At 43.0% G+C, this 22,503-nt stretch overlaps 1 protein-coding gene across 2 annotated transcripts in view; it reads left to right on the top strand.

The window, feature by feature from the left end:
* Window positions 1–3,279: 3,279 nt before the first annotated feature.
* NR2C2 (nuclear receptor subfamily 2 group C member 2) overlaps window positions 3,280–22,503 on the top strand; it is a 65,458-nt gene continuing 46,234 nt past the window's right edge. For both annotated transcript variants that reach the window (XM_087708940.1, XM_087708939.1), the window contains exon 1: window positions 3,280–3,863. The gene's annotated coding sequence lies outside the window, so the exon portion shown is untranslated. The remainder of the gene's footprint in view (window positions 3,864–22,503) is intronic.

The raw sequence follows: 22,503 nt of genomic DNA, 5'->3' as shown, positions 1-22,503 counted from the left end.
TTATAGTCTTGTCTCCTACTATAGTCAGGATGTAATATTTTAGGAGGGATACTTATTGGTTCATGACACAACATGCACACTTTTTTTCTGTTGAGAAAAAAATATTTGTCCATTCTACACTAAAAACTCTATTTTCCTATTCATTTTTTCCTCACCTTATATTTACTCATCGAAGCTAAGGGTACGTGTTAAAGAAACCAGTCAAAGTCATTAATTTGTTTAAGAAAAGGAGTATGTACCTTTATTAAACCCATGGATGTAAAACCAGTACCACAAAAAATGTAATGTAAAAGTTAACATGCAAGAAAAATAAATAGCCACACATTAAGGTAAAAAGGTACAATTGACAATGAATTGATCACATCACAGTGCTGTTGAGTTTTATGGAGCTCATTTGCTAGAGAGCATGGAGTTGTGCATAAAACCTTTGTGAGAAGCAAAAATTCCTGGGTCACATAATCTACTGTAATTCAGCAATATGAGTTTGTGGTCACTTTTATAATATTTAAGAAAATAATTTGGTATTATTATGTATAAACTAAATAACTAGCTTATGCATTCAGTAACTACATTTTATGAATATATTTAAATTTGCTTTGTGACAAAAGCTTATTTAATCAAATATTTCCTGGTAGTCCTTGATTTACAACCATAATAAAGTCCAGAATTACAGTTACGATCCTAAATCAAGGGTTCACCTGACTGGACTTGGTTTTTTTGAGGTGGTCACAAAGTGAATAGAGAGATTAAGCAAATATGTTGGTTATTAAACAAATCAATTTTACACAATGGGCACTTTTTTTTTGCCAAAACTGGCACAAACATCACAAATTGTAGTCATGTGACCCCATGGGACACTGCAAACAGAGAACCAAGTACCCCGAATGTGATCATGTGGCCATGGGGAAGTGTGTGTTCAGCTATTATTACTTAAAAATTCGGACATAAGTAGTTCTGGGGAAGTTCATCATAGCACTGAACAGTTAAGTGGCCAGTCGTAAGTTGAGGATTTACAGATGTTGGATGTTATAGAATTACATACAGAGATGACTGTCTTTACTTTGGATACTTGTTTATTAAACTAATTTGCAAGTGGTGCTTGGGTTACAATGGCAATTTGGATGGGAATTTCTGTCACTACACAATACAGCTATAAAACATAACATATTCCCACTGTCTCTCTCACACAATCTCCCCCCCCCCCCCCCCCGCTGATTTCTGCTAAGAAAAAGCACCATGTATTAATTAGTTAAATAATGTCTTGGACCATATTCAGAGCAGCACACTTCTATTTCATTTACTTTGGACATGCTTTATCAAAATCAACTTGTGCCCAAATGCCTTGGGGCATTTAATTCATTAAATAATTGAACAGTAAGAATAGTGGATCAACTCAGGACTGCCCTTCTACACTAACCACCTCAGACAGCTGAAACAACTTGTGCCTCCTGTGGCTCCAATAGTTCCAATTCCCGAAATCTCCCACAACTTGTTGAAATTCCAGTCAGTTAAAATTCTTCCTATCATTAGTTAAAATTCCATCTATTCTTGTAATTCATTTTCTATCACATGAACTCAAGGAGAAAGCACAACCAAGCCAAGAAGTGATTACACTGCTCCTGAAAGAGAAGATACTGACACTCTTTTGAGAGTTTATTGCAAGCTCAGAGTGAAATAGCTGCTTGTGAACTGTAACAGAATAAAATGTAGTCATAATTTCAAATTATGTTCTTCACTGAGAGTAGAATAGTGGCATAATTCTGTCTCAAAAGGAGAGGGTGCAGATCCTGCCCTGACTGTTTCTTCAGAAGAAAGGTTTAAGTGTAGTGAAGAGGTAAATGGCAAATTGGCCAGTAAGTAGAAGAGGCCTGATCTTGCCTATGCCTCTTACCTCAATCAATTATTATGGTCACAGACTAGCAAATAAAAGCATTAAAACAATAATAGTAGTAAGAAACAAAAATAAGACAGATAGAATAATGTATTGTGATTGATGGTAGATTAATAGCGGGCAGCAAATAAAAGCATTAAAACAATAATAGTAAAAGATAAAAGAAAGAATACATTGCAATTGGTGGAATAATAGTGGGCAGTTAAACTTTGACTAATTTTACATACAGCATAGCAGAATTTGCCACCACTTCACACAGTTAAACTTTGACTAATTTTACATACAGCATAGCAGAATTTGCCACCACTTCACACAGATCAGATAACAGTAGCTGAACATAAAAAAGATCACTATTTCCTGGATTTTATTAGGCAGTGTTATAAACTGAGTTCGTGAAGATGCAGTACAGGACCTGAGCTAATTTCAATGGCTCCTTGTTCAGAGGCACAATGTCAGCTCATATGGTATTTTTTTCCATTGCCTCCCCCCAAACTGTTGAAGTGGTGTGCTTCATACCTGAACGGCACAAGACTGAACTCAGATTGCCTCCTAAAACTTAAAAGAGGTGCAAGTGGGGTGCAAATAGTCACTCTTAGTGGAAATAACAATATGCCACCCACATAGAAATTAAAGGCTTGCTTTTTCTCATGGTGCAAAGGACAGGTAGTCCTCGGTTTACAACAATTCATTTAGTGACTGTTCAAAGTTACAACCGCACTGAAGATGGTGACTTATGACCATTTTCACACTTACTACCTTTGTCGCATCCCCACGATCACGTGATCAAAATTCAGCTGCTTGGCAACTGGTTCATACTTATGGACCGTTGCTGTGTCCCAAGGTCATGTGAGCTCCTTTTGAGAACTTTTGATAAGCAAAATCAATTCACTTAACAACCATATTACTATCAACTGCAATTATTCGCTTAAGAACTGTGGCATGAAAAGTTATAAAATGGGGCAAAATTCACTTAACAATTGTCTCACTTAATAGAAATTTTGGGCTCAATCATGATCATAAATAGACTACTTATACCTATTATCAAAACCAAGAGGGAAATCAGAAAGGTCGGCAGTTCGAATCCCTAGTGGTAACAGAGTGAGCTACTGTAACTTTTCCCAATTTCTGCCAACCGAGCCGTTCGAAAGCATGTAAAAATGCAAGTAGAAAAATAGGGACCACCTTTGGTGGGAAGGTAACAGCGTTCCCTGCGTCTATCCATGCCAGCCACATGAACAGAGACGTTTTCGGACAGCGCTGGCTCTTCGGCTTTAAAACGGAGCTCACCACCGCCCCCTAGAGTCGGGAACGACTAGTACATATGCAAGGGGAACCTTTACTTCCATTAAAGCGAACACGACTTCGCCTGATGCTTTTCTTTAAAGGCAGCATCCCACCCCCGGCTCTTCCCTCCTCCCGATACGCGTAATCTCCTAGCCCTGGCAAGGAGGCCACGCTGCTTTCCCGCCTCAAACGATCGGGAGCGCCGGCCGCTATCGAGACCAACGGCTCCTCCACCTTTGGGGACAGTGGGAGGGGACAGAATAAACCGCCGCACGAGAGCTCGAAGCCATCTCCACCTCAGGTAGCCCCTCCTCTCCCCTGGCCCAGCCCCGCCTTATTTAGGCGGAGTGGGGGGGGGAGAGAGATGGAGGGGGCCGCGACAGGCGTAATGCTGGGAAGAGGAAGCAGGCGAACGCTCCCAGGCGGCAACAGCGGAGAGAACAGTGCCTGGAGAGGTCACGAACTCTGACCTTTCGCCAAAAGGCACTCGCTTTCCCCTCCCCCCCCACCAACATTCCTCCTGTCCCCCACCCCTGCTCCTACGCTAACCCCTTCGGTGCCGCTATCCCCGCCTTCCGCTCCCCCCCTTGGCGGAAGGCGGCGGCCGCGAGGGGGGGGCTAACGAACCAGGCCCAGCGAACCGTTACGAGGAAGCCACAGCCAAGCTAGCTTGGTGCCAAATCCTGAGGTAAAAAAAAAAAGCCGCCTTATGCTTGCAGGCGCCGAGGTTTTCTTTCCGGCACCGCGACTGAGGCGGGCGGGCAGCAGTGCCGCATGGCGGAGCGTCTGGCGGGCCGCGCGTGTCTCGGTGGGTAAAGAAGCGCTTCTGGCTTGGCGGCTTGGGCGCAGCTCTTTTCTTTGCCGTGGGCGGCTTTTGGGCTGCGAGCCTGCCGCACAGCCGGTCTAACCGCGAGCGAAGAGGAAGGAAGATGGAGTCTGAGCGGGCGGAGGCAGTGGCTTGAACCCGACCCTTTTACCTTTGCCACCGGGAGGGCGGAGGGGAGGGGGCGGCGGGTATTTTGCATACGGGGCAGCCCGTCGCCATCTTTGCGGACGTTTCCCCCACCCCACCCGCGTCGCTTAGAACAGTAGCCTGCATGTTTGAGGCGCCCCGCGGCCAAGTGTGAGAAAAGAAAGCGTCGGAGTGAAGAGCCATCAAGGCCGGGGGGGGGGGCAACGACACAAATGGCGGAGCTTCTGGAATTGGCCTCCTGCCAGCTCCGCCATTTTGTGCCTCGCTTAGTTCATGGGAAGCCAATTTGCCCCCCTCCCCGCCGCCGCATTGGGAGGTGGGACCGAACTTTGAGCGACGGTGGTGTTCGCCAATAAGCTCTCCGTATTGAGAGAGGTTGGGGCCGAACGTTGATTGATGTTGGTAGTTTCCAATGAACGCCGAGGCAGCTGGTTTCCGTCTTCAGAATGAAAATGAATTGGTTGAAGGGAAAACGTGGGAAAAGGGGAGAGTTTGTGTTTTGAATGTGATCAAGCATCATGAGGAACGGTTTTTGGTCGTGGGTTTAATTGGGATGCGTCCTTTTATTTTATTTTTGTATAGATAGTAATGTTTCCCATGTATCTTTTTCTCATGGAAGTAAATCCCTTGGAATTCAAGATCACGAAATTGAACACAAAATATAGACAGCTCGTGCTGTTACAACCGTTAGTCAGGGAGACAGATAACTTTGTAACTTATGATGGTATTGCTACGTATTTTTAAGAACTGCAAATAACATTTCATCAGAAAATTGATATGGTGAACAAGATAGAAAACACTGCACTCGGTTGAAAACCAATGTAGCATAGGAGTTAAGGTAGAGGGCTACCACGAGAAACCCCAAATTCAAGTTTACAGTTAGCATGGAAGTTGATGCTTTGGACCAGCAAATCTCTTTCATGTTAACATGAAAGTGATGAGAGGGAAAAGATGGAGTGCTATGTGTGTTTCCTTAAGCTCCCATAGCAGAATATAATAAATGACGCTTTTTTCTGTTACATATCTTAAAAAAATAAGCCTAGTGAATAATTGGATGAGGAAAACCACCAGAAATTCCCCCTGCAAACTAAACTAGGAGATTGAAAAAACATCCCTGAGAAAGGCAGTGGCAAACTACTTTAATGCATTGCCAAAAAAGGGGGAGGGGGTGTATCTTTGAAGTCACCAGAACTTGAGCTGAACAAAGAGATCTTGTTTTATTGCAATATTAGGCACAATGCTCTTACCAAAATAATATGTATATGAAAATATATGCTAATTTATATTATTTGTTTCTCATATTAATGTTACTGATCATTTTGTGCTAGTGTAATTATGATTATATTTTAAGCATGTAATTGAATAAAACATTAAATGCCATCTACTCCAGTGCTCATTTTAAATCATTCCTTCATTTTCTTCCCGTTAGTGAACCTAAATTTTCTTATGTGAACATAATAACAAGGCTTATTTCTCTTATAATAAATGGCCTTGAATAAAGAACTTGAAATGTAAAATGCAAATTATTAACGTTATTACAGTCTGCTTTGCTGATGGTTCTAGTGGAAATGTTACCTGCATATGCAAATGTATACAAATGAAATGGTCTTGAATAAAGCAATACAAGCTTTCCAATGCTTTGACTACACTTTGCAGGACATCTCTTTCATCTACTTTTCAACTTTTAAGTTTTAGAAACAGTTTCCTCTATGAACAGTTAATTTCTATTTTCAGTTTTTTTGCAGAACAAATTGGACCAAGTAGTTTATACTGTCTGTGTTTGCACACGTCGTTTAGCCATGCTTTATTCTATTAATCCAAATTTCATTCCTTCCTTTATAGGCAATTCTGTTCAGTCTTGATTGTGAGGGGGAAGACAGGTTTTTCTATAGGTCTCTCTGTAGAGTACTATAGGATTCACAACTATTCCTCCTGTTTAATATCTGTACAGAATTGCTGGTTGAGGTCACTTGTCAGTTCAGTCTGGTATTAACAATATGGAAATGATAATTCCCAGTTGCATCTTTCAATCCTGGTGCCAACCAACTGATACTTTTGAGGTCTTGGATGGATGGGAATAAATTGATTTCATTTCATCTTACCAAGACCATATGGCTATGGGTTCACCCACAAAACCGCGCCCGACTAAACCGCATTGCTGATGTCATCAACAGGGCGACAAAAGCGCGGAGACAGAAGCACGCTGTAAACCCTAAACCTAAAATTAACCCCTAAACCTAACCCCCCTAACCCTTAACCTAACACTAATCCTTAACCTAACACTAAAGCTAACCCTTACCTTAAGTTGAATCGGCTTGCTTTCAAAGCACTATTTAAAGCGCCCTTCTTTCTCCGCGCTAGCTGTTGTCGCCCTGTTGATGACGTCAGTGACGCGGTTTAATCGGGTGCAGTTTAGTCGAGCGCGGTTTTGACGGGTCACGATGGCTATGAATATTGAAGATCCCAGAACCAGGGATTTTCCATTTTTAGCCCTAGATGGGGTTGCACGTCCCCATTTCCAAGTGATCTATATTCAAAGATGTTCTTGACTCACAGTTCCTGCTCAGAGACCCTTCAAAGAGCCACTTATACAGTACTTTGCAAAGGTTTTAGGCAGGCGTGAAAAAATGCTGTAAACAAAGAATGCTTTTAGACATGTACATAATGATCGTTTATTTTTGTCAATTTTCAAAATGCAAAGTGAGCGAACAAAAGAAAAATCTAAATCAAATCAATATTTGGTGTGACCACCCTTTGCCTTCAAACCAGCATCAATTCTCAGAGGTACACTTGCACAAAGTCAGGGATTTTGAAGGATTATAGTCAGGTGTATAATCAACCAATTATACCAAACAGGTGGTAATGAGCATCAATGTCACATGTAGGTTGAAACCCAGTCATGAACAAACAGAAACAGCTGCATAGGAGGCTTAAAACTGGGTGAGGAACAGCCAAACTCTGCTATCAAGGTGAGATTGTGAAAGACAGTTTCATATCATGGCAAGATTGAGCACAGCAATAAGACACAAAGTAGTTATACTGCATCAACAAGGTCTCTCCAAGACAAAGATTTCAAAGCAGACTGGGGTTTCAAGATGTGCTTGAAGCTTGAAGCTCTTTTGAAGAAGCACAAAGAAAAGTTGAGGATCGTAGACTCAGTGGTTGAAACTTAGTGCAGCAGATGAAAGACACATCAAACCCTTCGAAATCGGAATATGTCCAGCAATGCCATTAGCTCAGAACTGGCAGAAATCAGTGGGACCCAGGTACACCCATCTTACTGTCCGAAGAAGTCTGGCAAGAAGTGGTCTTCATGGAAGAGTTGCAGCCAGAAAGCCATACCCTGACGTGGGACTAAAGTATGCACAAAAACATAGGAACTGGGGTGCAGAAAAATGGCAGCAGGTGCTCTGGACTGATGAGTCAAAATTTGAAATATTTGGCTGTAGCAGAAGGCAGTTTGTTCGTCGAAGGGCTGGAGAGCGGTACAATAATGAGTGTCTGCAGGCAACAGTGAAGCATGGTGGAGGTTCCTTGAACGTTTGGGGATGCATTTCTGCAAATGGAGTTGAAGATTTGGTCAGGATTAATGGTGTTCTAAATGCTGAGAAATACAGGCAGATACTTATCCATCATGCGATACCATCAGGGAGGCGTATGATTGGCTCCAAATTTATTCTGCAGCAGGACAAGCATACAGCCAAAGTCATTAAGAACTATCCAGCGTAAAGAAAAACAAGAAAGCATTCCAAAATTAAGTTTTTTAGCCTGACTAAACAGGCAAAAGAAATTTGCAAAAGCAGATATTGCCTATGTTTTGCCAAATGTTTACTAAAATCATTTTATTTACCTGGCAAACTGAAACAAAAGCACAAACAGGATAATGGGTTTATGATTAAGCAAGTTTGTGTGTGATGTTTGTACTTGATTTTATTTATTTATATCCCACCTTTATTTATACAAATAACACAAGGCAGTAAACATCAAATATAACCCATTTTAGCCACAACAATCCGGTGAAGTGAATATGGCTGAGAGAGTGTGACTGGCCCAAGGTTACAAAGCTGGCTTTTATGGCTGAGGCGGGACTAGAACTTACGGGTCCCCGTTTCTAGCCTGGTGTCTTAACACTATAGTCATTTGTTTGATATAGTTTCTTTGAGACTGTTTAAAACTTTAGACAAGTCCCTGCAGTATTCCTGTTGAGGCTTTTCAGATGTGATTTATCATTCCCTCCTTCCTAGGGTTGAGTGTGACTCCAGCTCATCCAGCTGGCTTCTTGCCCAAGGTGGGACTAGAACTTATGGTTTCTAGCCTGATACCTTAACCACTACAACAAACTGGTTCTCACAGTAGCCTAATCCTACATAAATCCATTCTTGTTTTAGATTTATAGCTGCCTCTATATCTGACAGTATTAAATTCTGCAGTGTAACAGTAAACAAAATTTACTTCTACTGGTTCTAAATCTCTCTCCATGTTGTTTTTCTTAGTGACTCCATATCCTAATACAGTACAGTGAAAATGGAAGGCATGCTTCTCTCTAACACTTCATCTCACAAACAGTCGGGACATTTTGGGGAAATAAAGAGGCTAAAGCAGGAGTGGGAAACTGGCTCATTTACTGATGGATTTCAGAATCCAGAATTCCTGAGCCAGCCATGCTCTGGGAGTTGGAAGTCCACAGGTCATAATTTTTCTGTAAAGGGGCATAGTTGACCCCTGGGCCAAAGGGAGCTGATCCTTTTTGTTGTAATTTGCAAAATACAGGTAGTCCCTGACTTAAGACCAGACATTTTACAATCTTTCAAAGTTGCAACTGCCATGGAACAAATGTTTTACAACCTGTAAAGCACTCCATCTGTAGTAGATGATTGTGCTCCTCCATGGTTCTTTGATCACATGTCAGGTAGGTCAGCTTTATGACCAATCGCAGCATTCTGCAATCATGTGACCATGATTCATCATACTGGTGTTTTGCCAGTTTCTGACAAAAATGCTCATTCAAATGAATGCGTTTGCTTAATGGTCACTACAGAAAAGGCTGGAAAATTAATCACAGTCACATGGGTGCTTCAATTAGGGTACCTTACAACTGGATTTCCGGTCCCAATTATTGTTATAAGTTAACAACAACTATATATATATTCCAGCAGTGTAAAAGTTTTTAGAATATTGTGCATTGGCACAAAGGTGAGTGACCATTACAGGGGTAATTAAATTGTTTATCTTTGGGATAAACAGAAATTTGAACCTCAGTTAGTATTAATGCTACACAAACCTTAGTGTACTGTGCAGCTATAGTGAGTCCTAAGCTTGATTTTTCCTGAGCTATTTATTTTTAATACCGGTAATATATTCATATTCCATATAAATATTATCAAGAGATCTCTGATATCAACATAGTGACTACATTTATAAAGCCCCAATTTAATAATTTTTTATTTAAAAAAATCACAAGTATAGCAGATTATAATGTTCCAATAAAAATGTTTAGAACAATCATGTTTAAATATGTGCAGCCATAAACCATTACATAATATTTATAACATATTTGTTCAGTTACAATTATGCATAAAAGTAATTATTCTCAGTAATAAAAATGATAAAATTTCTAATTTTATTGTGCCTGATAGAAGTTACTGGCATCCCTCCAAACAGGTTCTCTAATGATCTTTCACTATGGCAACCAATATGGAGGTGCTGGCTCAGCAAATAGTGGAGACACAGCAGGTGGCTGAGATGCGTGATGGATAATATTACAGTATTTTCAGTTCATTTCTAAAAAGAAAATACTGTTTCCAACTAATTAGTTCTAAAGTAGCAATTATTTATATTACAATGATTATTACTTCATAAAATATAAAGGCATTCCTTTTGTATTAATAGACATTTTTAATATGGACAAAATGTCCATTAAGAGATTTGAAAAACGTGTCCATCCCAATCTTTTTAATGCAGCTTGCCAGAAAGGCTGCTGGGTAAAAGACAGAGGCTACATTTAAGTTTTCAACCATATTCCAGGCCTTTTGTTTTTCTTGTAGCAACCTTAGTTAAAAACATAAATAAAAACATTTAGACATGAGCAATAAGCCTTCAAAACCTTTCTAAATCAAAATATTCACTTTTTTTTGTCCTTGAGGCACTATAACACAAGTTGTTCTCTGATGTCAGTTGCAAATTATAAGATTATAGTTGACTCATTCCTAGATCATAAAAACTGTTAGGGTCATGAATCAGATTAATAAAGATGTGTATGTCATATAGTCTGTTTGTCAGCCTCTGTTTCGCTATTTGCTTTCGGCTGCCATTGAAACGGAGTTGCGGGGCTGGTATTTGGGAGGTGGAGTTTAAGTACAGGAGAGATTGTAAAAAGGGGTTTTTGGTCTCAACGTCTACTGCGCTTGTTGGAGACAGTGCTTGGTGTTGGTCAAGGCCAACCGTCCTGCATATCAACCTGATGATGCTCCTTGAAGATGGAACTCACATGACACCTAAGGGATTTGCAGATTGGACAGTGGGGTGAGGGTTACCAGGGGGAAGGGGTTGGTCACATATTGATATGTATGATTTCGGCGCTTTTGCCTCAGATCTTGCTGTGCTTAGCTGCTATCTTTTCATAGCCAGTAAAAGAACTCTTAATTCTGCAAAATTGAGTTAAGTGGTTTCTTTCTTGGTTGCTGCAGGAGGCCGGCTTGACACTGTTGCCTCATACTTCTGGCAGAAAATTGTAGAGAACATTTGCACATGTTTTCTCCTTACAAAAACTGAATAGAATTGGCAACTTATAATTATATATCTTAGTTTTGTTTACTTTACAATAATTCTTACCTGGCTTTTTAAAAAAATAAATGAAACTTATATAATAATTGCAGATAATCCTTGTGATATCTGTGGTTTTGAATATTTGTGGTATAATAAGTTTTACAAGAAGATTATAGAGGTCATAAAAGAAACAAGCATGTTGGTATGCTAATTGTAAAGAATTTGAACAAAGCTCTTTCCAGTATAGTTTTTTTTTTTAATTAGGTAATTTTATTATTAGATTGCGGAATGTTAAATACATCCTAATTTCAAATACACATTGACAATGTATTTTTAAATAGATCCCTATTTTTAAATATAATTTAATTTCAACAAACCATTGACAAAGAGAGTCATTTTGAATGTGAGTTCTAGTTCTGCCTTAAGCATGAAATCCAGCTGGGTGACCTTAGGCCTGTCAGTCATTTTCTCTCAGACCAATCCACCTCACAGAGTTGTTATGAGGAAAATAGGAAGAGGAAGGAGTATTGGGTATGTTCACCACCTTGAGTTATTTATAAAAAAGCTCTTGATGTGTTAGAGAAATGGGCTGAGAAAAAAACAGAATTAAATTTAATAGAAATCCAAATATAAGGAAAGAAATGAACTTCATGGTTTGTTATGAAAATGATTTAGGGATAGTAGTTGGTTGCAACCTGCATATGAGCAGAAGCAGAAGTGGGTTGGGCCTGGTTCGGGCGAACTGGTAGTAGTGGTGGTGGGAGACTCCGCCCATCCACCCGAATGCTTCTGTGCATGCACAGAAGCATTGTGCAAGCACGAGCGAATCGATAGTGCCAGGATTTGGAACCCACCTCTGAGCAGAAGGATATGAGTGCAGCAAAAGCAGGCACAATTTTAGTCTACATCAATAGAAACATAGCTTGTGTAGCATTTTGAGAATACTTCTGCTATATTGTACATTGTTCAGACCTCAAGAATTGTTGCCCTGTTCCGCATTCCACAGTGCAAGCAGTATTCAGACATTGGAAAAGGTACAAATGTAGAAAAGCAGCCCAGATGATAAAGAGTATTACAAGAAATTTAAAATGTTGAAAAGAGAAGACTGAGGGGGAATTGACACAATTCAAGTACACAAAAGGATGCCTTAAAGGGGTTGAAATTTTGTTTTGCTATTTATTTATTTAACACATTTCTTAACTGCACATCTCCCTCAGATGGGCTTTGGGTGGTGTACATTTAATCAATACAATTAAAAGTTAAAAACAATTTAAGATTTTTTAAAAAAAATAAAACAACACTGTAAAATTACAAAAGATGTAGAATTCCAAGATGGGGAGGTTAGCAGTTGTTAACACAGGCAGGGTGTGTGTGTTTCTCATGGGGCCAATTAACTCATGGTAATGTGGGTCCTTGTGCCCCTACGCCAAGGAAACAGTCAAGTTTCCATCCTTTTATGGAAGGCCAAAAGATTGGGGGCTTTCGTCACATATGAGGGCAAGATGTTCTAAAAGCAGGGGCAGCATCAGAAAAGGCTCTCTTCCTAGACCCTGGCAGTTGAAATTCTTTGGCTGACGAGATCAATAGCATGTGTTCCGTATCTGAATTAGTGGGACTGGCTGATGTAATGAGGTGAAGCAGTTCTGTAGGTAACCTGGCATTATGTAAGACTTTATAGGTAATAACACCTTGAATTGGACCCACAGGTAAACTGGCACCAGTGCAGTTAGTTTGTGTAGCAGATGTGTTATGCGCTCTTCTCTGGACATCCAGTATGCTCATGTGGTTGCATTCTACACACGTGTTGAAGCTTCCAGAAACTTTTTAAGGGTAATCCCATAAAAAGCGGATTGTAGTCAATCCAATTGGGAGATGACCAGGGCATGAGTGACCAAGCAGAGGACCTCCCTATCCATGAAGGGGTGTATCCAGTATACAACACGAAGTTGGGAAAAGACCCAACTTCTGGCTGCCTTCTGCTCTTTCAGCAGGAGCTTTGGAGCCAAGAGGACATCCAAGTTACCCAGCAATTCTTTCTGAGGTAGTGCAACCCCAATCAGGACCAACAATGATAAATTCCTGAACACAGCCACTCTATCTTACTTGGGTTCAATTGCAATCTTTATCCCTCATCCAGATCCCCTACTACAGCTTCCAGGCACACAAAAGGGTGTCCACTGCATCACGTTTGATCTTAATAAATCGAGCTTTATTTCAACAAGTATGAATGCTTGCTGGCATTTATTGATAAGCCAATACTTCATATCCAAAAGCCACTCACCTCCATTATTTTATTTATACATATGGGAGACATTTTATTGCATAGTTAGTTTATTCTTTCGGCATTTTGCTTATGTAGAGGAGCATGCCTTCTAAAAAGGTTTCCTGCTGAATTCCAAACTTCAACATACAAAGAAAGGTCAAAATTTATTTTCCTTTGTCTCAAACTGCAAGACTCGTATGGATTCAGATCCTAGGAACGCAGGCTCTGATTGTTAGGAAAAAACTTCTTAAGAATAGTCTAGCATTGGAACCAGTTACCTAATAAATGGCAAGTTTCTGTTCCATGCATATGTTCAGAAATTAAGCAGCCATTCTGTCAAGGCTACTGTAAAATGAGTTTCTGTAGAGTTAAGAATTAGATATGACAGCCAAAAACATTTCTTGCAACTTTATATGACATATTCATTTTATGCATTTTGCTATGAATATACTCAAATGCGTAAGAAGAAAATTAACATTGCAAAAAAAATCCATCTAAACAAAGCAAATTTCTAAGAAAAAATTATAGGTGCTGGTATAAAATATACTTGATTTAGCCGACTTCAGTGGAAACAATTCAAATGGACTTCATGTGCAAATAAGAGTAGTTATTGATTTATAACTGGTCAGTTTGCAACTGTTTGAAATTATGATAGACTTCTCCAGATCCACTAATGACTCAGATAAAGTTAAAGATAAAATTCATACACCAGTCCCCCATCACGTGATTGAATTCTGGGTGATCAGCAATTTGCCTGTTTATAGTCATTTGTAGCATCCCGTGGTCACATGACCACTGACAAGCCTGTGCTTTTCCTGTGCACCGCTTGGAGAGTCCAAGCAATGGGTTAATTCAGTCTGGTTGCCCTAGGACTGAGGAAACTTTTTCATTGGCCACGCCTCCTGGTGTAGCTAATCCCCAGAATTTTTCCTCAGTCTGCCCGTTCGGATTGTTTTCTATGAGCTCCAGCTGAATTAATTCTTTTTGGCTTGGACTCTCCTATTCAATTGACTTTTTCCTTCATATTTTTCCTCCCTTCCTACTTTCTTTCAATTCCTTTCGTTTGGTATGATTTTCCTTCTTCATCATGAATCTTGGAGGCCAAGAGGTAGGTGTGATGGTGGGGGGGTTTGCTCCATTGCTGCGCTGCTTTGGTCAGCTTCGAAGGCCTGCCGATTGCTTTTAAAAAGCGTGGCAATCAGCAGCAAGGCTTTTTAGCGGTCCCAGCGACTCCCTGTTAGATCCCCTTTGTTTTCGGCGAGTTTTTTCGCTTTCTCGCCCCCACTCATAGCCAGCGTACCGTGCGATTGTCGTTTACCAACGCGGTCGCCACTTTTGCCTCCTAATTTCCCCATGCTGCAGCAGCGGCCATTTTGAGAGGTGGTTTTCGCGCCCTTTTCCTAATGGCCATAGCTGTTCAGCCACGCTTCAGCGGGAGGCCACAGGGTGGGCAGGGACCTTGTCCGGACCTCCGGCTGGGTTTCTGCCATCCACACCGAGCATGAGGCAGCGCTAGTGCCTTGGTCACTGGTGGCCTTTGCACCGGCACGGGGAGAGTTCCTTACCTTTTTTAAAAAAAATTGTCTTTGTCTTTGGCCTGGCTCTCCCTGCTCTCCTGCTCGGCCTTGCAGTCTCGGCTGCAGGCCCTGATCATCTCCTACACCAGTGGCTGGAGAAGAATCTGCCCCCTTCCACCTGGATTTTGCCCTTACTGTGTAGCATTAAGCACAACTGTAATACGTCATCTTTCCTTTTTTATACATATTGTTCTCATGGTTCTTCTCTGCTCTTTTCCAGCATAGCCAGCCAGAGCCTCAGGTCCTCCTGCCATCTACTTGCACTTGACACACCAGCTTGTGAGGTCATTGACCATGGAGCTACCCAGCCCATCAGGTTCCTCAGATGGTAGACCAGGCCCTTCCCTGGCCCCTAACAAGGGATCTTCCTCTACTAAGGGTGGTGGGTCTGGCAAAGGCAGGGCGGCTATCCAGGACAACCAGCCTCCCAAGGCCCCATCCGTGGCCGAGACTAGGGACACTGAAAGGCGCCAATGGGCACTTGACAAACAGTTTGAGAAGGCCCGGCGCCAGGCTGTGAAGGAATCTCCCCAGGCCAACCTTTCTGAGGACTCCTTTGTTCTCCCTCTTCCAAGGGGTGACCCTCTGTCCTTAATTGCTGAGGAGATGGAGTCCCGGGATTTATCTCCTGACAGGTCACTGGTGGAGCCGGTTTCCCTGGCCCCTCTTGGATGTCTCAACAGGTCCCCTCCCCGAGGGCCCTACCCGGGGTGGTTCGCCTGGATGTCTTCCCACCCACTTGGGGGGATCCATTGAACATGACCCCAAGTCAGACCAGGAGCCTGAGCTCTCTGCCCACATGCAGGTCATAGTTGCCCGTGCCATTGCCAAGGGCATCAGGGAGGCCATGCAAAAACGTGACCAGCCTTCAGTTACTCCCAGCACCTCTCAGCCCAACCAGAGCGCTCCTCCCCCGGCTAACGGGTTCGTCACCCCTCCTTGGAATCATCGGTGGTTAGCAAGGCTTCCGCCCTGGAGGACCCTGACCAGGAGGAACAGGAGCTCTCAGAGGACGAGGATCCCCCCCCCTCAACGCTCCTGCCTTTTCAGGGCTTTTTAAGCCCAGTCTCTTGAAGTCTATTTTACATAAAGCTAAGACCACTACCTGGGTTGGGATTAAGCCCAAACCAGCGCAAAGTCCTGCTGACTCAGCTCCAGTCAATCCAAACGTGAGCATGTTTGATGTCCCAGCTCCCCAGCAGGAACTTGTCCCAGTCCCTGGGTTATTCTTAGATGTTAGATATCATTCAACGACAGCGGGCTCAACCGGCCACACTAGCCTCTCCCAGCGGTGGGGATAAGTTGTACACAATGGAACCCGCCCTGGAGGATATCCTGGTCCTTCCGACTGTGGACCCTCCCATAGTGGCCCTTACCTCCAATTCAACTTTCCCTGCAGATCTGCTAGTGGGCCTTAAAGCGGAGGACAAAAAGGCGGAGAGAGCTTGTCACAAGACACACCTTGCGGCTGCTTGGGCCATCAAGGCATCTTCCTCCACATCCTTCTTCAATAGGGCCTCCGTCATCTGGCTGCGTGAACTGCAGGCCAAGCTCCCGGCAGGAGACTTCCGTCTCCATCAGGACATATCCAAGATTATTGCAGCATCCCAGTATGCAGCCGATGCCTCCCTCAATGCCACGAAATTCGCATCCAGGGCGCTGGCATCCAATGTAACTTCCCATCACCTGATCTGGCTCCGCCATTGGCATGCGGATCAGAAAAATAAATGGAAATTGGCTTCTGCCCCATTCAAGGGGTCCAAATTGTTTGGGGAGGTCCTGGATCCCTTCCTCGTTGAGTCTAAGGACAAGCGGAAAGTCCTGCCTTCCTTGTCAAAGAAGCAGGACCACAAGAACACCCCCTAGAAGGCAGTCCTTTTGTGCCTCTGAGGCATCTACCTCCTCCTTCTCTCCCCCCAGCAGACCGACCGGCCAATCGGGGGGTAGGGCTCAGGACAGACCATCCTTTCGGAACAGGGCCAGGCAGCAGTTCGGGTACCATAAGTACAACCATGGCGGGGTCTCCAATAGGCCTTTGCGCAAGTCCAAGTGACTACCCCAACTCATCACCCATAGGGGGTCGGCTCCAGCTGTTCGCCTCCCATTGGGCCCAGACCACGGAGGACGCATGGGTCATCCAGATTGTCAGGGAGCGATCCCTCCGCCTCGGAACTTCATCTGCTGCCCCACTCCCTCCTGTCCCCTCAAGAGGGAACTCATGAACCAGGAGGTCCTCCACCTCCTGGAGATAAATGCAATAGAACAGGTGCCCCGCGACCAGGAGGGGAAGGGGTTTTACGCCATCCTTTTCCTGGTACCCAAGAACCTGGATGGGTGGAGGGCCATCTTGGATCTCAAGAATCCCAACAGGCACATCACCTATCGGAGATTCAAGATGCAGTCCCTCCAGTTTATCCTGGCGGGGATCCGCCAGGGAGACCTCACATCTATCGATCTAAAGGAGGCCTATCTCCACATCCACATCTTCCCTCAACACAGGAGGTTTCTGTGTTTCTTTTATGCTGGCCGACACTTCCAATACAGGGCCCTCCCATTCGGCCTGTCGTCGGCACCCAGGACCTTCACCAAGGTCCTGGCAGTAGTCGCGGCTCAACTCAGGCGCAGACGCATACGGCTCCAATGATACCTGGACAGCATCCTTATCCAGTCGTCGTCCAGGCAGCAGGCCTTGCAAGACCTCCGCATCACCATGAGGGCTCTCAGGGGTCATGGGTTTTCCCTAAACCTAGAGAAAAGTCACCTCACCCCAACCACCAAGCTCACCCACCTGGGGGCGGTGATAGATACCTTGTTGTGCAGGCTGTTCCTTTCCTGGGACAGGTTGGACAGCCTAATAGCCATGACCCACAAGGTGTTGCAGGCAAGGCAGTGGTCCTCCTGTCGCAGCTGCTGGGGAAAATGATCTCATGCATATTGATCGTTCCCTGGGCCCGACTCCACTCCAGGGCACTACAATGGCTTCTTCTGCTGCACCAGAGAGCCAACAGGAGCAACTCAGCCTTGATGGTACGCGTCCCTCCGTCGGTGAAGAGGTCCCTCCGGTGATGGAAGTTATCAGCTCTCCTCAAAGGTCATCTGTTCAAAGAGCCCACCAGGTTGGTCATCACAACAGACGCCAGTCTCGCCGGCTGGGGAACAGACATGGGACATCTTGTAGTTCAAGGCAAGTGGTCTCCAGCAGAGGCATCCTCCAGCATCAACTTCTTGGAGCTGCGGGCTGTGAGGCTGGCCCTCCGACATTTTCACCAGTCCATCTGGCATCACCACGTGCTCTTGATGACGGACAATGTGGCCACAAAGGCGCACATCAACCGCCAGGGTGGCACCAGGTCCAAGAAACCTATGATAGAAGTGGAAACCCTGGGCTGCTGGGCGGAACATCATCTAGTGTCCATATGTTCCGACCACATCTCGGGAGTGGATAACACCCAAGTGGACTGGCTGAGCAGGACCACCATAGACTCCACGGAGTGGTGGGCTGTGTTCCACCAACTGTCCCACAGGTTCGGCACCCCAGTAATCGACCTCGTTGCCATCAGGGACAACACGCACCTCCAGCGGTTCTTCTCCTGCTTCCATTCCCCGGGGTCGGAGGGGACAGACACTCTCCGGTGCAGCTGGCCCCGGAGCCTGCTATACGCCTTTCCTCCTCTCCCTCTCCTTCCACAAGTACTCAACAAAGTTGCAGAAAGGGCAGAGGTGGTCCTTGTGGCCCCTCACTGGCCCCGGAGGTTGTGGTTCGCCGACCTTGTCAGCCTGTCGGTGTCCCCTCCAGATCAGGTCGCCCTCAGCCAGGGGGCCATCATCCACCCAGAACCCCAGTGGCTCCAGCTGGCTGTCTGGCACTTGAGGGGGACCTGAGGGGCGAGGGTTTGTCGGAAGAGGTGGTACGCACTATTCAGGCTGCTAGGCATCCTTCCACGACAAGAATCTATGACTCTTCCTGGGCTGCCTTTGCCAAGTGGTGTGACGGTTTGCAACTTGACCCGGTCACTGCTCCTGTGTCCCACGTTTTGGATTTCCTACAAGGGGACCTCGAGAAGGGCCTCGCCCCAAATACGGTCCGTTGACAGGTAGCGGCCTTGTCCACCGTTTGATCCGGCAATCCCAATCTGTCCCTCAACAGGATTCCCAGAGTGCGCTGTTTTCTCAAGGGCGCTTCCAACTTACGCCCTTCTACAGTCCACCATTATCCCACCTGGCAACTATCAGTGGTTCTACAGGCACTCACTTCTCCACCTTTTGAACCTATTCGTACCTCATCTCTGCGCCATCTTACCTTGAAAACAGCCTTCCCCATTGCCATAACATCTACGAGACACATTTTGGAGCTGGCAGCCCTGTCCGTCTGATAGGCCTTGTGTGTTATTCATCTTGACAGGGTTGTCTTGCACCTAGATCCGGCTTTCATCCCTAAAGTTAATACTTGGTTCCACAGGGCACAGGAAAACATCCTACCTAACTTTTGTCCACGTCCCTCTCATCCTAGGGAGCACACCTGGCATAAGTTGGACGTCAGGCGGGCCCTGCGGATCTACATCAACCGCACTGTGGACTTCCGCAAATCAGAGGGTCTCTTCATTTCATTCCAGCCTGGCTCCTTGGGCAAAAACGTCTTGTCATCCACGGTAGATAGATGGCTGAGGGCGTGCATCGCTGCTGCCTACCAGAACCAGTCCAGAGCAGTGCCTCGACACATTACCGCCCATTCTCCAAGAAGTGCGGCCACCTCGACGGCCTGGGCCACCCAGGCCTCAATTGACGACATCTGCAGGGCGGCCATTTGGTCTTCACTATCACCCTTTGTCAAGAACTATAAGTTGGACATGTTTGCCTCGGCTGAGGCCTCCTTTGGCAGGAGGGTGCTCCAGGCGTTTGTGCCCACGACCGAATCCTGGGACTATCCTTCTGCCCGCCAGATGGACCATAACTTGGGTATGTCCCGTTGCTTGGACTCTCCAAGCATTGCACAGGAAAAAGACCATTGGCTTACCTGAAGGGTCCTTTTCTGTGCACCGCGGGAGAGTCTAACCCACCCTGGATGATCCGTCCAGGGATTTGTGGCCGTCGTCTCAGGTTGAACTGACTAATTTCTCTGACGCTTCCCGCTTCCCACCTCACGGTTCCAGACCATCTCAAAATTCTGGGGATTTTGAGGCGTGGCCAAGGAAAATGTTTCCTCAGTCCTAGGGCAACCAGGCTGAATTAACCCATTGCTTGGACTCTCCCGTGGTGCACAGAAAAGGACCCTTCAGGTAAGCCAATGGTCTTTTTCACAAAATGGCTTCTAAATTAAACATTTACTAGAAGGCAGATTGTTGAGGTTACTTTTTGCATAGAGCTTTTTGTTAGTTAAGAGGTTGGTTTTTGTTTTGTTTTGCTTTTGTTTTGCTGAGCAGATAGACATACCTACAGAAAAAACCTTGGGGTGCAGCTATGCACCATTTTATTTTTAATAATGTCTTTGGGTTCTATGTGTGATCAAGAAGACTGTTTAAAATAAAAAGTCATATTAACTGCCGATGTTTTGTGGTAAATCAGTTTCCTAACTAATATTTTTTCTCCAAACATTAAAAATCAGATGAAGCAGTAGGTTTAATGAACCTTCTATAAACCTAGTTTATAGAAGCCTTAATGGCCACATGCACTATTTTGCATATACCTGAGCTCCAAAATGGCCACACTATTGACTTTTTTGCCATTATTTCAAGAGGATTAATAGTTAGAGGATGTTCCATGTAAAATATTGTAGGTTTTCTAAATGCATCTTTTGACATGACGCAGCCTTCTGAAGGCCAAAGTCAGCCTTCTGGTTCATAGTAGCAAGTTATTATTTGAAGATATCTAGGAGGTTTTCCTTTTTCAAAGTATCTCCTACACAGATAATTCAGAGGATGTTCATTTTGAAAATTCAAAAGAAAGTTAACAGTTTTCTATTGCCCAATACTAAAGCAGAGAGTTGATATTCAAAATTTGTCCACATTTTGAAGTCCATGACTATCATGAACATCATGAAAAGGAGTGTTGCTTTTTCTCTTGACGTAGAGAAGTACTCTTTCAGCTCAGTAAATATGCAAATAACTTGGAGAAGGAAAATATTTATTGGACATCTATAAGAATAATAGCCACTAAATGGGAAGGAGCTAGCTATCATTTGACCTTTACAAGTCATGATCTTATTTTTGTCAGTTTTAGAGGGTATCCTTTTCAACTATATCTGAATGATGGTCCAAAAAGGTGAGAACATGGGCAAACTTCCTGACAGAAGTATCATTGCTCAGCTAGCAGGCCAGAATCAGATGTTTATAGAAAAAAGATTATTTGGCAATCTCGTGAACAATTTAAGGAATTTGTACAATAAAACAAAATCACCTCCATTCTGACCAATATTAGCATTCAGTACTTTGTGGAATCATTTATATGACTGCCTTTGTATTATCCACTTTTATGGACATTTCCATTTATTTCCCGTGTATAGACTACTTTATTTTACATATAAACCAAATGAAAATAAATACTTTCGCAACATACCAATAGTTTAGAATCAACATAATTTTCTTGTTTGGTATGTTATTTTTGTATTCAACGTCAAATTACAGTAGTACTCTTCCAAGAGTTAAAATGGAGATTTATAGTTTTCCAATAAATAACTTTAGAGATAAAGTTATAAATGAATTATAATATACAGTATTTTTGAGGGGCATACAATTTAATAATTGCATAAATAATATTTTTAAAATGTTAATTTAATAAGCTTTGAAGATGAGAGGTGATTCATAAACAATATACAATAAAAGTTTGTCTTGATGTTTCATTTTATTGTCATGTATCAGAACAACAAAATTATTATCTGATGAAGTTTACTATTTTGTTCATTGAATAATCATAGTTGGATCCAGGATAGACTAAGGAGAAAGCTCTGTAACCTAGGTACATCCTTCCCAGTGAAATTAATTGTATTATTAGACAAACTGCTTCAGCAGCTGGCAAAACAGCAGGAACACGTCGATTCTGCTTCCTTGGTTACAGGGAGTGATAGTGTACTTGACCTTCAGAGGAACAGGGTCATGGGGAGGGCATTTTTAAATAATTCTGTCATTTTATCACTGGAATCTTTATAAATGGAGTTCAGGTACAACCTTTGGGAGTAGAATAAAACTGATGTCTTCAGTTTTCTTTAATTGTTTTGCCCAAAGATCTTTGCAGAGGAAAAATGTAAATAAAACTGCAGAACGATTTGACACTGTAAGTATTGGAGTCTGTATAGTTTCAAGCTTGAAAAAAATAATTCTAAGATTACTATAGAAAAGATTCTTCTTTAAATGAATATATATAATATATAGGTAGTATTTGTTTATGCACTATCTTAATATTTTTTTATTACATGACATTTTACCATAATTTAAACTGTAAATAAAAATAATAGTATTTTTACCAAATGAATGGATTTATAAATCAGGAATATTTTAAGTGTTTAGAAAAGGCCATTATTTTCATACTGATTTTAACTAACAGTTTTAATCATAATTATCAGTTATTGATATATTTTACTGCTTTATATCCTTTATATGGTAAGCAATGTTCCTTAACACATAATGTTAATTCATACTTTGTAACAATTTTATAACAATCGCAATAATTATTAACATAGTCTAATAAAATAAACTACTGTATTTTATTTTGCATTATTGAAGTCAGATTATTGCTGCATTCCTTAAGAATAAGCCTC

This window comes from Thamnophis sirtalis, unplaced genomic scaffold, assembly GCF_051295495.1.
Source record: "Thamnophis sirtalis isolate CommonGarterSnake01/CBP01778 unplaced genomic scaffold, rThaSir2_p1.2 scaffold_3, whole genome shotgun sequence".
Lineage (NCBI taxonomy): Eukaryota > Metazoa > Chordata > Lepidosauria > Squamata > Natricidae > Thamnophis > Thamnophis sirtalis.
This window is presented reverse-complemented; position numbering and strand designations above follow the sequence as displayed.